Here is a 19,936-nt window from a genome sequence, read left to right on the forward strand (position 1 = left end):
CCGTCGATTATTCCGACTTTTGGCATGACAAGTATTTGATGATTTAAATTTATTTCAACAGAGAGCAAAAACGTTTTTGAGAAGGGAATATGGAAGTCTGGGCATTTACAGGACTTATGACCTGTCACTGGCTGGTTTAAGTGGCCACTTAACACACTGTGTAACATTCACCATTCTTCCCATGTTTGAACATTTATTTTCTTTGTTTATTTTCTCTTGTTTGAAAGAAGAAAGAATAGAAGGCTTGGAACTTGAAAAAACTGGAAGGAAAGTTTATTGTGAACTGTTTATTTGTTCAATGTGGTCAATGCATCAAACAATGTAAATGTTAGGGTTCCAAAAAGTGTTCATGTAACAAACATGATCAAGATACTCTGCGATTGGTGTGCCAATGCAGTGCCCTATGCACCATTAGGTGCGGAAAGGGAATGATGATGAATGTGGCCACACAGTCTATACCCAATAAATAATGTATGGATTTATCGTAGTTGTAAATGCAGCGGTATGACTTCGTGAAAATAAGACAACGGACGCTGCAACCTACGCTGGCAACCGTCATCAAGCGGAATCGAAATGGCTGACTGGGCCATGATGCCTCCCAAAAGACCTTAGCACGCTTGCCTACCTTACAAACCATCAGGTTCTCGTGGTCCTGGACATCCGCGACTGAGAGTTCGACGGCAGTTTACATTTGAACTACGGGACGCGAGCCTGTCTTGATAGGACACACAGGAGTTATCCCCAGGCAAAAAGGCCTGGAGAGATTTCGTGGACACCACATGCTTCACCTGGGGAACAAACGTGGATTTTTTTTTAGTTTTGATCAGTCTTTATTTGAAAAAATACACATATTATAATACAATACTATTTTACATTACAAACATGTTTTTTTAAACAAATAACGGTTATTTTTGTTATTTTTTTGTTAATAAAGTTATAAGTTCTTATATAACAAATCTATTGAACTTTTTCAAAGATAGTGAATGGTAAATATACCTCTAGTATAATTGGTAGTATAATGGTATATAGACCAGTCTCGAAGATGTCGCGAAAGCGATGAAACCGGTCACTGGATATTCCAAATTTGTGGATTAAAGTATCACTCGTGTTTTATTTATATAATAAATCTAGTATAATTGTTATATTTACGAAACAGTATTTTATGATTTTCTTGTTATATTAATCCTCTAAAATATTTTAATATCAAATTAGATTTTAACATTATTTTTTTAATTGTATTAAACTTATTTTGAATGAGTTACATAATCTTCAGGTTCAATTTTAGCTTCTAAATCTTGGGTAAAAATAATTTTTGTAAAATGCATTTTTGCCTTATACTCGTATGTTAATAAAATAAAATAAAATGAATGCACATACATAAACACATACCCACATAAACACATATATATATATTTAAATAAGTTTTATCCTTCTTGTCTTTGTATTTCATTGTGTTTTAATTGTCGTGGATAATATTAATAAGCTATACAATAGCAAAACAATAATTGTCCCAATAAACTTATTAAGTAAGTTAAAAAATAAATGAAATATGATACTGTGTACTACTAAATGCAAATAAGGAAATGGTGATGAAGATAAAAAAAAACTACAAATACTTGAGATCTTTATTTTAATTCACTGGTCTTGGTAGGTACAAGACAAAAATGCCTTTTTATAAACATGAAAATACTTGTATGTTAATTATAATAATAAAAATACGTATATAGTATATAGTTGTATTCCACTTTTATTCATATTTTTTTACCAGTGACCGGGTTTTGGCAGTGACCAGTCTAACGATGTCGGTAACGACGAAACCCGGTCAATGGTAAAATTTTAAAATAAAAGCGGAGTAAGACTACATACTAATTTTTATTATTATAATTTAAATGCAGTTGTACAGAAAAACTCAAACTTGTATATTAATGAAACATTATAACGTTATGAAATAATTGTTGCAGGTGCTATTGCTATTGTGAATAGACAATTCATTATCGATGCTATTGCTAAATAACCTCTTCTTCTTCACTCGCGTCTATGTATCGGTGTCCAGTAAGTTAGCATCCTAATCCAACGGCTCCCATAGAGCGGCGTGTGGCGCGGCGAGTGGCGGTGGCAAGTGGCGGTGGCGAGGTTACACCGGTTTAATCTACGTGCAGTTATTGACCCAGCTGTTAACCCGCCTCTTTCCCCCGGCCGGAGACACCCCCTGGCGCCCGTAACACCGCGCGCAGATTGGTACCCCCACCACGTGAAACGGTTTGACAGTTGGCCAGTCGTTTCGAACACGGGGTCCGCGAGAAAGGAGGTATGCGTTTATTCAGTTATTTCGCAACGAACAAGTGCCTTCGTTTTTATCAGCGCTTAAGCTTTCAATCTCTCTTACGTTTTTAAAATATACTTCATAATCCTTGCGCAAACATGTTTTGATAAGAATTCCATTTATCTTTTCGCTCTTCTTAAATTAGAACACTTTCCATTCAACAATATACCACATTATCTTCACTAATTCATTTTCTGTTCAAGGTTCCAGGCTTTGAAATGAACTACCTCTTCATATCTATCTTTAAGAACGCCCGAAATATTATAATTTATCCATAGAACTCTTTCCTCCGTTTATTTGTTTGTCAATTTAAAAAAAAACCTTTTCTTTCCTAAATCTTTTTCCTATATACTTTTAAAATATGTACCCGTAGGGCAATTTCAATTGAACGTAGGTATGCAGAAAGCAGCCAGCCATAGAAAAGTGAAACTGAGATAATAGCACTTTTGTGAAATAAGTGAGTTATCAAATATACACAACAATCGGAAAGTTTTTTACTTTGGCAAATAATGTATGCATTCTGTTTTTTTATAATACCAAAAGAAATTTAACTATGTTTTTGATCAGGTTTAATGATTTTAATGACAGCCAGATCTAATATTGAATGAAACTTCATACACACTCTGAATGTATGAGGTGATATTCATCTTTACGACATTTTGACTTCGTAAAATTTTCCGATGGTGATTATTACAGTTTTTCATACGAAAGCGGCTTGGCTGTTTTAAACAAAACACAGAATCGACCTTCCTGAATGCAATAACACCAATATCTAATTTTTTTCTTTCTGCATAACAACGTTCAATTAGAAATCGACAGAGTTATATTTTTTTTTAAGAAAAATAAATATTTGTGTTCTTATGATTTACCCAAATATTTAATTTTGAGGGCCATTTTCAACGAGTTGTAAATAACTCACTATTAGAAAATGGGAATCAAGTTGGGGTTAAGTGGGATTCGAACCACAGACCTTTGGTCCGTGAGTCCGAGACACTAGCCACAGGACCACAACCCGATTCGACTGTCTATGAATTTAAATCGTTATTTACGTACGAAAATGTGTATATTTGTATAAAAAATAAGATTTTATCCACATTAAGCGCACATGCTTCAGCCATATTTTGATTTTTTCTTTGAAATACAAATTGTATTGTTATTTTTTATTTAACTAACTCATTTATATACCAATTTACAGAAATTAGTAATTTCACTTAGAGATAATTTAAACGTAATGAAAATGGCTGCAAACTGGAAATTCCAGACATAATTAATATCCTCACCGTCCGCCAAATTGTGCCACAAGATTAATGGCGCCTATAAAAATAATTATACTTAGTTACTTAATCCATGTCCGCTCTCTATATGAAGCATACGCTGTCCACGAAATCACTCCAAGCCTCGCTGTCTCAAATTTGCATTTTCGTCAGATTTCATCATACATACGCCTGTCATATGGATTTCTCAAACTTTTTACTACCGGGCAGGCCTTGATTGACCTATTTTGATTATATTCCTCAGATCACATTACGTTTCAACTATTACTCACACTACACACTTACAACGCGTTCACTATATACAGCAGACTTGAGACAGTTTACATCAAACACCTAATGAGGAAGTTCAGTGGTTTTTGTGGTCCATGAAGAAGTATAGAAATTGAAATCGTAATTTGATTTCAATTTCTGTACTTCTTTATGGACCAGGTGGAGTTATCAACAATTTTATTTTTTATATTACCTTGGAGTTGAATCCAGTCCTTGTTAACAAACATTTGGACAACGTAAAGAAATTGTTGAAAAATAAAAATAAGCAACACAGACGCAAGCCTAGAAAGGTAACTGAGAAACTAACTACTTCATGCACAGTATAGGTATATAAATAAAAATAATATAACGTAATAAGAAATAAAATGAAAAAAAATGTAGGTTGTTTACTATTTTCTGTTATACATTTTTTAAAATAAAATTCAAAACCTCTGGTTTAGAAGCTTTTATTACCTCCCTACTCGGAAATACCCACGATTCTCCATACACCCCCTTGCAAAGTCACATCTCTTCATGTTCTATTCTGTTGCATTCATATTTATCTCACATAAGACTTAGATCTCGCTATATAGCATTATCTAATTATTACGGTAAGTTTTATTCTGCGTCCGGGCACAGATGAATAATACAGCTCTGTGAATTAAATATAACAAGAACCCTTGCCGATTGTTTTCAATTCGATGGGTAAAATTTTAAAATAAGGTAATACTAAAAAGGGAATCGAGTGGAGATAAAACTTTGGCACGTTCGCCTACCATAGTAAAAGTTAAAGGTTTAATTCCTTGTAAGGTGTAGGTGTAGGATTAAGTAGTTGAGGGTTTAGTTGGAGCTCCTACCCCAGTTAAAGATTGACAGAAAATATAGGAGGTTGCTGTTTGATGTTTATTTATTACATGGCGAATAAATAATTAATTATGTCGGACGAGTGTCGTGTCGATGATGGGTTGAAGAGACTGCACTTGAACTACATGCTGGAGCTGAGTGAACTGCACTGATCTTGTTGGGTTGATTAACTGAACGAGCTGACTGATGCTGGCTGCGTCCTGTGGTCTCTTTTTATACCATATTCCTTTGTAGTTTATTTCTTCATGGTAGGGACGAAGTGAATGTACTGCAGAACAATACTCCCGGTTTAACGTGTAATACTATAAAAGTTTCATTATACGAATGTATTGGATTCGATGGAAAATGATGACATTGCATCGTCAGTCATTAGTCTACTTCAGGTGGACTAATTTAACACATGTGTGTCATCAACTATGGACTATGAACCCTACATAGGTAAAATACTGGTTTTATAGGTGGATTTACACTGAAATATTCTTGTCATTATTTTAATTTCTGCATTCAGTGGTTCATGGTATCAACGATTATTTATAAAATTGATGAAAAAAAATAACTAGTCATTCACATTAAGTGATAGTCCAGAGAATATAATATTTTGGTTTTAAACCACCAATTAAAAATAGTTCACAAACACTTACCATTGCCTGTTTAAATTAAGATTATATTTTCCAATCAAGAAAATAATCTATATATTGATATCAAACGCCGATTTGAGTCTACTAATTGCGTTTTTTTTTAAATCACAAAAAACCTGACAGTTGGATCGCCTTATTAGGGCGTTTAAAAACGAATGTGATGGTTATTTGGACTGAAGGCCCTTACGTACAAGTTTAAGTACTAAAATTTATTTGTTTATTATAGATACTACCTAAGCCAATTACAACAGTTACATGAAAAAACATGTAAACAAGAAACAATAAAAAGAGCATAAAACTATGTAGCAAAGACAATCAAGGGCAATAATATAATTGCAGACAAACTGTTTATAACCACGATTAATATATAAGACTTCGAGCTTAACCATACCAATCCATCTTCATCCCACACTGTTTTATTGGCGAAGAGATCTACGAAATACAAGACCAACCAGTAAGTTGTTGAGTGTAAAGCAAAATGGTTACTTAAAGATAGCAAAGGTATTTATACATATTTGTCTTTTGAAGAAATTTATATTTTAATGCAACCATTTATTGATAAATTGTGAAAATAATTTCTTTATTTATCAACATATAAATAACTATTTATATTATCCACGGAAATTTAAACACTATACAAAACAAAGACAAGAAGAATAAAATTTATATTTGTGTGCGTATATAAGGGTGTGTATGTATATGTGTATCTATATATGTATGTATCCGCATGTGGGTATGTGTATGTCAGTGGCGAGCGGTGAGTTTTTAAATTGGTAATCTATGAAAATTCTGATAAAATGTCCATAGCGGTAGTATGGCATATAAAAAACAAGTCTATTTTTTTTAAATCAATAATTCCTAACAAATGGCTCCAGCGGCTTATAGTTTCAGTAAAAATATTTTTAATGTAGCACAAACATTTGATTTAAAAAATACAATTTTAAAAAACATAATTGCAAAAAAAAAATGGAACCCTTGAGGACTCGAATCCCCGCCTTCATCGTTAGAAAGCAACGACCCAACCGCCCAGCTATTTCGCGTTTTGGGCCAAGTGTCGAAAAAGTAATTAATAAACTAAATAATTCATTAGCGCACCAGCGCATCTTTGGTTAAATCAGACTATTATAACTTGTCTTGAAATAAAACACTATTTCTTAATAAATGATAATAATTAAATAATTTTAAAGTATTCCTTACCGAGTACGATAGTTCACCAAACAAAACATAAATTACGTTTTAAGAATCATTGTTTCATCAACTTTTAAATCACATTATTATTCACAAAACGACATAAGTTATATATATTATAATTCTTCATATATATTTATTCTTAACACTATACACTAGTAACGTTTTTATCATAACTCTAACTAAATTTTAAAAGTTTATGGATACTGAAGAATAACCTACAATATTCAACTGTCATCGTACGTACAAAAACGTATTACAATCAAAAAACAATTAGAAAAAAAAACAAAGTTCGCTAATTGTTTAAAAAAAACCCACTTAAGGATTTATACTATATAATGGATTAAAATATCGATTCGTTTCGATTAAAATATCAATATATTAATTTATTTTAAAGCAAATTTACTTTCAAACCACCGAAACATAAGTATGATCAATTACTGTCAATTACTTACTTATTATTGTAACTTTCGTGTTAAGACAAATAAAATATATTCGTTATCTCTTTCTCACGTTATGTAACGAGTGCGTATATTGTCACCTCCCTTAGACTGTCGTAAGTCAAATTGATGTATTTTAAAGAATACTAGCCCTTATGAAAAAGTATTGAAAGACTAAATTACATTAATGAAAGCTGCAAGATTTTACTGTAATCGCAAGTGTAATTTTTCGAACGAGATTCTAAAGTTTTAGGTTAAAGACGTATTTGAATTAATGATTTTGAAGTGAGCAGAGTAATCTCGTGTAATCCAGTAGTAATAATTTTGGCCAATAGAGGCGCAACTGGTCGCTATGTGGAATATAGGAATATATAAATTTACTCACCCAAGAAAAGTAATATATTTTTTTGGTGATGTATTTTTTCCTAATAATACTCCAGTATTATAAAACATTACTTACGATGTCAAAAAAATATGGTAAGCTGCATGTAATCGATTATAAGGAGCATTCGCCCCTGGTGTATGTGGGTATGTGTATATGTATTTCTATATATGTATGTATAGATATGCACACGTGTGTGTGTATGTTTATGGATATATATAAATAAACATACATGTTAGTTTGCCTTTGCACGGGTCTTCTCCTACAAGGCATTACTTTATAATATAAAAAAAATGAAAAAAAATAAAAACTCAATAAAAATACATTTTTAAAAACTGAGACGGTTGTTATATGAGTGCTTCGAAAACAAAACTTGTAAAATTATTAAATCACTTTAAATAAGGTAAACAATTTTAGGCTTATTTTTTGAAAAAATTATAATGCAAAACTCAAATCATTGTTCGATTGAAATATTTATATCCTAATATGAAGTTCTACAAAATTAACGCTAATTCAATAAATTATAAATTAATGTTATTCTACGTCAAGATGGGAACTTTAATTCTCAAAACAAATCTCAAATTTACTAAGCTTAGAAACGTAAATAGAAATAAGGCTTTACAACCCTTAACGCTACGTCTTCCGCCCTATGACGTAGTCAATAAGGCGTGGAAATACCCTTCCCAAGTGGCGAAATGGGGGCCTCTTCCCACATCTCTGACTAAAAGACGCCCACGCGATAATTGTTTATTTGTACTCGACACCAGTGGTGGAAAATATAGCTATTTTTAGTTAATTTGATTAGCATACTAAACTTATTAGCTAAACATATGAAATTCTTTAGCTATGTTTAAAATAGTTTTGCATTTCGAATTCAATTTACTCTATTTTATTTATGTTATTCATAGGGTTGTACATAATACTGCGTGCTTAACACAAGAGTGAGAATAGGTTTTTTTTGGTAAGAATCAGAGTGAGAGTTACATATTCATTTTGATTTATTTAAAACTTAAATTTCAAAAAATATATTCATTCTGGCGAGCTTATTTTTATAAACAATATATTCTAGCCAACAAAAAAGTTGAATTGAATTGGTCAAAATAAAAATATATCAAAATTTGTACTTAAATTTTACAAAACGTAAATACGCAAGGTGCGAAGGTTTTCACGGACACTGTTATCAATATGTTTCTTTTTTCGATGTTACCATGTGTGTTGAATTTATTCCGACGTTTCGGCTACCCTTGCAAGAGCCATCTTCAGGGTAAATTGAGTGTTTTGTAGAAAAAAATATGTATGTAAAGTGTACATAGGACAAACAGGGCGCACAGCAATGAGAAGGATTGACGAACACAAAGAGCGTGTAAACTTGGGCATCCTGACAAATCTGAAATAGCGGAACACTTTATAGACACCGGTCATTTTTTCGCCTTTGAACCGAAATTTTTTCATGAACCCAGTAATTACAGTGCAGAGGCAATTGAAATACACAGACACCCAAATAACATAAACATAGACAACGGGCTTAAATTAAACTCAACATGGTTCCCAGCAAAATAGAAATGTGCCTACTGCCGAGTGCGACACGGTACAACTTACTAGTAGTTAAACACATACTTTTTTCTACAAAACACTCAGTTTACTCTTAAGATGGCTCCTGCAATGGTATCCGAAACGTCGGAACAAATCCAACACACACGGTATCACCCAAAAAAGAAACATATTGGCAAATATAAAAAAATGATTTTTAATTAGAGCTGATTTATAGTGGGTAGATAGAGCTTGTACATAATATGTACAAGCTTCATATTGACTTTATGAATATGATAATAAATATAGATAGGCACTTACGTTATTTTACACATGATGAGGGCTGTGGGATATGAGTGAAGAAGGATACAGGAAGAATAGCCAGAAAAAAAAACTCAAAAATAAAAAAATATGAATGTTAGAGTTCTAAGTAAATATAATAATTTTTTAGGCGTTCCTTAAAAGCACCCGAGAAAAGTGCATTTATTTATGAACACGGCTTCGATTATGATGAGAATATGATATATATCTCCAATTTTATCTACAAAGTAAAATTAAGTTTTCTGTATGAAAAATATAGTATGTTTACATTTTGTTTCTAGGCATGTTCATTAAACATTACCGGTTGCCGACGAAGATACTTTGAATTTCCATACAAATATACACACTTTCGTAAATATATATCGATATTAGTTTATACCGTCTCAGTACATACCGATGAAGATAGGTGTTCATAATCGCGGCCCAGGTAACTCATTCCAAAGCCTGTCACTTTGAATAAAAAATCAATAAATTGCTGAAATATTATGTGGTATGTCGAGGAATGGAAAGTGTCCTCTCCTTAAAAAAGCAAAATGATAGACCATGGTCAGAAACGTACACAAAATTCTCAGTGGTGCGCAAGCGTTGTAAAGAATGTTATAAAAAGTAAGAGTAATTCGATGGCTGCTTTAAGGTAAAAATTTTGAAAAAGGAAATTGAGCGGAAAAAAGTTCGCTTCGTAATGTAGTCGCTGGCTCGATCGCCTACAATTATTGAAGTCCCGGGTTCAACTCTTTGGAAAGTCGGCATGAAATATTTGTTTTCAAATTTAAAATAACTAATTGTATTTTTAAAATCAATATGGATATTGTGAAGAAATGTTTAAATGTAAAAAATATATTCAATAAAAATACGGTAATGTTCCAAATAAAATTTACCGGCCAGGAACAAATAAACATGAATCGTGACGTATTAGGGGCGTAGCCGAAGGAATGGCCGTTTTTGCGGGAATTCAATTACAAATTAAAAAAATATTTTTTATGCTACTAATAATGAGCAAAAAAAAATTGTTTACTGGACAGTATTTTATAGAAATATTTGTTTTCAAAAATGTTTTTTCTCTGATCCATTTATTTGCCATTGTGCGGGCACCTGAATAGTTAACAATTTATGTTATAGCTTAATTTTTAAGATGTATTTTTGTTAATAAATTTCTATGTAAATAAATGTATAAAAAAAATCACGAAAATTTAATGTGATTTTTCTCAAGCCTGGGTGTTCTGTGTTGTAATTCACTAATGTAATTGGGCTCCCTGGCCTGTTGTAATGGTGAATTTTTTTTTAATATTCAATGACAGATCATAAGCCCTGTGAATGCCTTGACTTCCATAGTATATTACCTTCTCTTAAATGTTCGTCATCTCTGTTGTAATAAGTTAATCAAAATATTATAGATATTTATTCCTTTATTTTGCTTTCGGTTAATTAAGCAAAATATTTGTTATTCTTTGTGATACAAAGTACAAAATACGAATAACTTTTTTCCAAACATTTATAATTTAAATCATATCATAAAATGAATTCTTTTGATCTACAGCAAATAATTCTTAGAAAATCTGTAAAAATCACCTTCCTTTTCTGAGAATTACAAAATAAACCTCTCCCAAGTCAATAGAAATATCAAACGAATGTTTGAAATGCTTATTTCATGCCTAGCTTTTTGATAAATAATAAACTTGAATTTTCGGCAAATTATCTTATTCTGTGAAATGTGGGATTATATTCTTCATAACGATTTTTTTTTTAAATTTCTTTTATCATAAACAATAAGTAAGCATTAAATCCAAACTGTTCGTGTCTAGGCAAATGAAGAATACATTCATGTGTGTGAATTTGAACCAGAACAGATCAGTATTTTTGAATCCATGGCGACTTTAGTTATTTTTCGTTTTATTAATTTATTCATAATCATGTAAACATGAAATTATACATTTATACAAACTTGCTTCGGCTGCCAAACTAGGGTTATTTACCCCGTTCTAAGATAAATATAAAAACAATGAAAAAGAAAAGACAAAATAAAAACAATATTTTTAGAAAAGGGTATTAAACAAAGCAAAAAACATAGCGAAAACGTAATAATAAACGTCTATAAAATAGGAAGACAAAGTCAAAAACATATTGAAAAGCATTGTAAACAAGTATTTTAACAAACATTATAAAAAAACAATAAAAAAACACGGTAAGTAATCAGGATCTCAAAAACAAAAAACAAACGGAGTCGGGTTGTGGTGCTGTGGCTAGTGTCTCGGACTCACAGATCAAAGGTCCGTGGTTCAAATCCCACTCTACCCCAACTTGATTCCCATTTTCTAATAGTGAGTTACAACTCGTTGAAAATGACCCTCAAAATTAAATATATGGGTAAATCATAAGAACGCAAATACTTATTTTTCATTTTAAAAAAAACAAACCATCACGCTGTTTCCCCGTAGGGATACGCAGAGAGGATAGAACGCCATTTCACTCTGTCTTTGCATACATACCTCGTGTCCTGTACATTCATACATCTTCTCATCAGGATCTCCAAAACTCAATTAACAAAAAAACAAAACAATTCAAATAACGATACGTGTTGGCAATCGAACAGCCACCATCAACCCCTCAGACTATCCACTACCAATTTCACTGAAAAATGAGTCCAGTAACCTCTTTAGCTTGTTGCTCTTACATTCCCATGATTCTGGCATGATATTATACACTGTTTTTAAGGCCTGACCGCAAAACTTCATTATTATTATGATTATTATTTATTTCGACTATTTTGGACATTTAATTATGTCTGTAACTAAACTTGAATAATTTATATTTTTTTAAAAATTGGCTTTTTTGTAGACTGTTATTCTTTATTGCCATATTCGTATAATTTGAATTTTATTTTTCTTGATTGTTATTCTATTATATCACATGGTTTTTATAATTTAATTTATTTTACTACGTATTTTTTCTTCTTGGTGATTATTACGACTTAAATCTGAGCTAAATACGAAATATTTTGTTGTTACATTGTTAATTGACACTAAGCCCGCCAATGCACAAATACAAATGTACGAAATGTTAGATGAATAAATATTTTTCTGAACCACCCTGTTCTCGTCCGTTTAACATTATTCTCCCAGCGTTGATCAGAGTCGCCATCTATGGTCACAAAAGAAAAGTAAATTAGGCGCGATCGCCATCGCGAAGGCAAAAATCCATATTTCAATCATCCCGGACAATAAAGGAAAGATATTCTCACTTATTCACTGTATTCTGATAAGTGCGGAGAGGGGGTAGTCTGTGGGATGGGAAGGGGCGGAGATTAGGGTGGTGTGGGGGGGAGGGAAACACAGGCATCTGTAAGCTAGTCTAGTCTTCTGTACCAAGACTGTCACCCATTTGTAATAAACTTCTAGCTAAAAGATAACCCGGTAGTAGGGATGCCCAGAACAATCGAATAATCGAAATTAATGTAAACAAAATAAATAATTGTTATATTTCAATATTTTAAGTTTTTAATATTTGCAGACCATCGTTGGATTTAGCCCCTAAAGAGTAACTAGTATTGAAAATATTAGAACCGTTACATGTTTGTTGTAATAAGATATTTCATTCAAGAAATTTTATTCGTTTTTGAAACACTTCTAGTTTTACACGGAATCGTTTTTTCTTATTTTTTTCAAGAACAATATTTTGGTTGTAAATATATACTTATATTTTTTTAAAGAAGTATTTGCGTTTTTATGATTTACCCAAATATTTCATTTTGAGGGCCATTTTCAACGAGTTGTAAATAACTCACTATTAGAAAATGGAATCAAGTTGGGGTAAGGTGGGATTTGAACCACGGAACTTTGGTCCGTGAGTCCGAGACACTAGCCACAAGACCACAACCAGATTAAATATTTCATTTCTGCAGCACGTTTTTAGCAAAATAATTTTTATATCGGCCATTCTACGGCCTTGAAATTAAGCAGAATCATACTTCAAAAATCAATTATTTACAACCAAAAACAAATTATTTTGTTTGAATTCCAGAAAACTTGATTCCAGTAAAAGTGCTCGAACTTAAATATTTTAACTACTTTAGATTGTATTGATAGTATAATTATACCTAGAAATCAAAAAAAAAAACTAAATTATTGTTATTTGAAATGCTTGTTTTTTTTTTTTTTTCAAAGGCTTTCTCTCTTTTTTTCTTATTTTTTTAATTTATTTAATCAACAAAGTTCATCATTTTAAAAAAATATTTTTATATTTTAATACATATTATGAGTTTATATTGAAAATTTCTACCTTTCTGATTGTGCGAGATGCTCGTGTTTAGGGAGGAAATTCGTTTTACATTTACACACATTTTTATAGTATTTATATCAAAACATTTACAAAAAATATTGATATGAGTATATTTAACTATTGCAGAAATTGATCAATAACATATAAATAAGAATGGATTCTTGTTCAATCTATTATTTTTAAATCATTAAAACAAATTTAACTCAAATACTCTCTATTTACATTAGTAGCAATGTATTCTTAATTTTAAGTGGCGTAATCTGCCAGTTGAAAAGTAATTTTATTTAAGTTGGATACAAATTTTATGGATATTTTTTGCTAGACATGTCTTAGAAAATTATGTTTTCTCATGTTCATTTGCATATTTTTTTTAACGGCGCAATTTTTAAAGAGCGGCGTTTTTAAACGACTGTATCGTACATTTCCTTACTTTTTATCAGACAACAGGCCATATATTGAAAATACCGATATTATTGAAAATCGGTAGTTGATCATGTAAAGGCCATCCCTATCGGAGTTTATTTCTGAAATGCGTATTTCCGAGCAAGGAATTTATTGAATAGACCGGATAATAAGAGATTGTTATGATACTGAAACGATTTTGTGTTGATTGATAGATCCATAATGAATCGGAAACGGCGTAATCGTTTTATTTACAACACAACTAGTAAACAAGCACATTCATCTTAAAACTTCCATACTTATACAAACATACACAAATGTAAATGTTTCAGTGTTCATTTTTTGATGATTTTTAGCGGATTTGGATTATTGTGATTAAAAGTAGTACAGTTAAAATCACCAAAACAATAATGATAAATATCACATACTACGAGTCCCGATAAAAATATATAAAATGGATTTGAAATAACTAATTGTATTTTGTAAAATCAATATGGATATATTGGAAAGAAATGTTTAAGTGTAAATAAGATATTTAATAAAAATACGATAATGTTCTAACAGAAATTTAACAGCCAGTAACAAATAAATATGAAACGTGACGTATTAGGGGCGTGGCCGAAGGAATGGCCACTTTTTCGGGATTTCAATTACGAATTAAAAAATATATGTTATTCTATTATTAGTAATAAAAATAAAAATAAAATTTCTGGACAGTATTTTAAAAACCTTTTTTACTTTAAAAATGTAAAAAAAAGTCGTATTTCCCTATTGCAACAAAACTATTTTAAATCATAAAAAACAATAATTTTTAAATTACTAATTACTCAATTGTACAATCTTTAATACAATATTGTATTGTATTGTTGAATGGGGTGGTGCATACGCCAATATATTACCCTCTTGAAATAGTACAAAAATTGATTATCAAAGCAATTTAAAAGAAACCCTCAACATTAAATACAGAGAATCTATTAAAGTTATTGAACGCTCATACAGTAGATACTATTTAGAAAATAAATTACATTATACAAATTTACAAAGAAAAACAAAACGAATTTGAGATGAATAAATCACTCAGATACCAAAATGATATCTAAACTCCTAAATTCCACATAAGTCATGGTCAAAATAGTTTGGTTTTCAAAGGAATAAAAAATTATAACAATCTTCGCAATGAACCAAAAATATTTAAACTAATATACGTGTATCACTAAATAAAGTCAATTTAAATAATTTTTTTTGAACCCGAGTAAAAATCGCATTCAATTTTAATTAGTAATGCTGTATTATTATTTTTTGTTTTTCTCATGTATGTTTGAAATTATATAACTTCAAATTATTGAATCACTATACCAGTGTATGGCACTCTCCAAGCACACGAGCTAGTCTCTTTTTTGGAAAGTTACAGTTATACGATTAACGAATATGTAGATTGTAATATTATAAAAAACGTGTTATTTTATGTAACTTACTATGTTATTTATATTATTTATTGACAATTCTTGGTGGAATTCCATTGGAATGATGTAATAACTTATATTTACATATACGTTATTAGTTTAAAAATACTTGGTACACTTCCACTTATTTATTCTGACCAATTAGCGCTTTCACCCTCTAATGGGCATCTTCAGACTGGCGAATATTATACAGTGTAAGGATAATTTATATAAAACTAAATATTATCTTAAGTGTTGGTACATTTAAAAATAAGTTGAAAAATATACAATACGCAATACTTCAATGGAACAGAGTGAGGCAAATTATTGAAACATGTGTTGGCGGTGTACTTTAAGAGAATATTCTATTTTTTGAAAAACATTTATTGTTTTATTACAATGTCCAGGGTCTAACTAAAGGGGCTAATAAGGGTGAGTTTTTAAATTATATCTGCTGATTTTTAAAAATTCTATCGCTTTTTTTTTTCTATTTATTTCTAAAAACTCCAATCTATCTAAATTTTGACCTTTATGTCTTACATGTAAATTTTTTACGTTTTTTTTATTTGCCAAAATTATGTTTTAATTCATCTTAACGTTATGCATAGTTTGATATATCGTTTAAATGTGAAGCTAAATGTTCTTTCAGTCTATATTTAATAGCTCTCCCGCTTTGTTTTATATGAACCAGGACAAGTACATGTTAATTAATATATTCCGCTTTTTTCAAATTTGTCGACCAGATCTTTACTATTAACTAATGTTTGGCCCAAAGATTTTTTATTATAAAATGAAACTAAAAGATATTTTTTTTGTAACACTTGTTTTATTTTATTGCTAGTATTTCCGATATAATAATAATTACATCGTAACTTACTATATTAATTAATTAAATAAATAAATAAATGCCCACTCTCAGAAAAAAACTGTGGGAAACAAAATAATGACATTTGAAATTAATTAATATTTTTTATACCCATAAAGTTATTATGGCTTTTAAGACTGTGTTAAGTCATTATAATTAGAATAGAAGAAAAAAAAACAATTAAATTAAAATTTAAAATTACGTATAATGTAATAACAGTATTGAGAATAAGATTTCAAATAAATGACGTTTTATACATTTATTTATTTATTTACTTGGCTTTTATTTTGAATTACTCCATGTTTTAATTTCCATACTAAAATCATTTTTATTGATAAAAGAAATTATGCATGGTTACAAACATAATCAAATACACAAGAAATTGTAATAATATTTAAGAAATGTAAATTGTAAATTGTAGTAACCGATAAACTAAAAGTATTTACCAAATATGCATTTTAAAAAGGTTGAAATGTATTTTGACTGAGTCATAGTTTAAAAAATTGTAACAAATCACTAACCCTTATTTTGTAAATAGTTTATTTATGCGATTTTGTCGGTATTCCCTATTTTTCCATCTGGCTGCTTTTTTCCCCTTTTTTTGTAAAAGGAATTATTTACCAAAACATTGAAATTTTTGGGACCATTTTCTTTTAGTCGTTAAGTTTTATTACCTTGTTAAAAATGAAAAAACAAATTATGGCAGAGCAGAGTTCAAACCTTGGACCTCCTGATTCGGAGTCTGCGACACTAGCCACGGGTTTCATTTTTATTAACTTCTCTTTTTATCATCAGTCATTCTGTCTTCCTATGCAGTAAACTTTTTTTTTTTTTTAAACTTTCCATTTTCACCCTCTGCGTTTTAAAAAAAAACGAGTGATTTTTTTTCCTATTGCCTATCCTATAACATCTCTTTCGAAAACCTTTTTTGCCGGACGCAATTGTTCAAAAGCTCCATTTGAATTATTGACAATGGCAATAAAAAATATGATACCCCTCGACACGTGTCTTCTGAAATTAGTTTTCGCAATAATGGTTAGGGGAAGCATTACGCAAAATACTCTGTACTAGGTGTATAAATGTATTCACTAGTGAAATATTAATTAGCATTGGCAATGCTAATTTTTAATAAAGTATTATTAGCAATAGCAGATGCTAGATGAAATTTATATTAGTATTTACGTATAATTTTTTTAATTATTTACTTACTGCTAAATACTAAATACAATAAATCTTAGTAAAACATGTTTAAAAAAATATTTGTTTATTGTTTTGAGAAACATGTTCAATTTTATATAATTAAAAAAAAACATTATACACGAGTTAATAAGATATTAAAAAGATTTCAAAATGTGTATCATTTTAGTCTTAAAACTTTGTAAAAGTTTGTAATTGCAAACTTCAATCAAAGTAATGAGGATTTTCGGTTTTTTTTAAATTTTTTATTTGTTAATAGACTATTAAACTAAGCCAAAAAAGGAGCCTTTTTTTTACATATCATATTATAAGCGCTATGATTTTTTAAAGTTTTGTATTTCTGAAATAACTCCACGTGTGACGTCAGAGGTTGTTCACTGTTAGTTCTTCCCTTTGGTCCGTTTACGGTAAGCTAACCGGATATCCTTCACAGCTGTCACATTATTGGTTGGTTCATATAAACCATTGACGTTAATCAAAGTAGTGCAATTTTAATAAAATAGTTTTTTTTTTTCCTACATTTTCAAGAAACTTTACCGTACGATTTAATGCTTTAATTTTTACAGCGTGCAAGAAAACATTTGTGTATCCGATTGGGCTGAAGTTCCTCATTGTATAAATTCAACCGTTGTTTAGCAGTCGAGTTTTTCCAATTTTTTTTGTTTTTGTTTTCTGTATGTGGTAATGATGTGGAGTTCTTGTGTCCATATCATTTGCTTTCATTAGTGTGATGTTTTCATGTTTAATGTTGCGTAGTGTGAGTTTGTGTATTAGTTTAAAGTTTCAAGTTTTCTCAAGTTGTCAATGTCTAGGTAGTATGCATATTTTAATATTTTATATTGCAATCTTTTAGTTTTGGTTTTTTCCAGTTCCCAAAAAGCTATTGGATAGTTTAGTTTGCTTTTTACATTAAATACGTTTAAACATTTTTGTTTTCCGTTTTGCATTATTTTGAATTTTAAGTTATGACTATTTATAATAACGTTATTTTTTTTAACACGGTATCCAAATTCTATAATATCTTTTTTATTTACTAAAAATAAAGATACTTTGTGACACGTCACGTTTTATTAAAACATCATCAAAGTATTACATGTGAAGGGTAAAAGATGGAAAGGATGAATTTGAACAAATCAAGTTTTAAGGTTTTCAAATCTCCTGGACATTTCGGTAAACTTTTAAATACAAAAAAACCAACAATGTTTTGAGTATGTCCAAATGCTTGCAGACTGGCTGGATTTTCTCCCTAGGGAGTTGTTCATATTTAAATTTGTTGCAACAGAGAGGGAAAACTTTTTTGAGAAAGGAATATGGGAGTCTAGGCATTTACAGAGCTTATCTGTCATTGATTGATTTAAGTGGCCACTTTAGTTTTGTCTAATAGGTGAATCGGGTCAGCCGGATGAACCTCACCCGCGTGATAAAGGTTTCGGCTCTTTTACTTCACAAAAGTCAACAGATGGAAGAGTTGAGGAAATGTGGATGTTCAAACATAGGCAGAATGGTGAATGTTACACAGTGTGTAAAGTGGCCACTTAAACCAGCCAATGACAGGTCATAAGACCTGTTAATGCCTAGACTCCCATATTCCCTTCACAAAAATGGTTTTCCTCTCTATTGCAAAAAAAATAAATACAAAGGAACTAGCTTAAATAAAATAGCCTATACTGTTCTAAAGCACATAAGTGGTTTTTATTCATAATAAATTATAGTTTTTTTCTAGTATTTAACTGACATCTACCTTTATCCATTGTAAGCATTTTTTTCTTGTCTAGTTATCTTGACAGTATCAATAACAGATGTTTTTATATGTTAGAAACTCGTAAAATTATTTTTATTATATACCCCCCTTATAGAAATTCTCATATATAACACCCAAGCTTATCTGATAACGTCTTAATAAAACCAAATGCATGTGATCGTAGATTTTTATAAAATTAAGAAGAAAAATTTTTATTTTATATTTTCGATCTGATCAATTATAAATTTAAATATAACTCTATCAATAATTAAGAAGCAACAAAACAAATCATCTTTTTCTATTGTTATAAAACAAACAACCATGATGAATATTACAATAGTTAGCGAAATGAGCAGACACAATGTATCAATTTTTTTCGGGGTGAAAATGTTAATCGGGGAAAAAAGAAATTGACAATATTTAAGGACTATAATCGTAGAAATCGCAAATTAGGGAAACAAAAATGACAATCTTTTTTGAAAAGAAAATGCGTATTGGAATGGCAATCGATCTGCAATAAAACCTAGATTTAGCAATAGCATTTTAATTCCATGCAATTTATAATTATTATTAACATGATAACTAAATGTAAATAGCATTAAATTATATTACAATATTCACAGTCTTCTTCTCACAGCCCAAACGAGTGCTCGCTGTACTTTTATTCGCTCGTGGAGATTACGCTGTGTGGGGTGTTCGGATGAAGGGATGGTGACACTATTTACTCTATGTCACAGTTTTTGTATTGATTTATAAGGCAAACTGGGAGGGGTTGGTGGAGGCATTTTTTACTTTAAGTCGAATA

The sequence above is a fragment of the Micrasema longulum genome, unplaced genomic scaffold (assembly GCF_059751315.1).
Source record: "Micrasema longulum isolate JH-2025_06_02 unplaced genomic scaffold, ASM5975131v1 h1tg001071l, whole genome shotgun sequence".
Taxonomy (NCBI): domain Eukaryota; kingdom Metazoa; phylum Arthropoda; class Insecta; order Trichoptera; family Brachycentridae; genus Micrasema; species Micrasema longulum.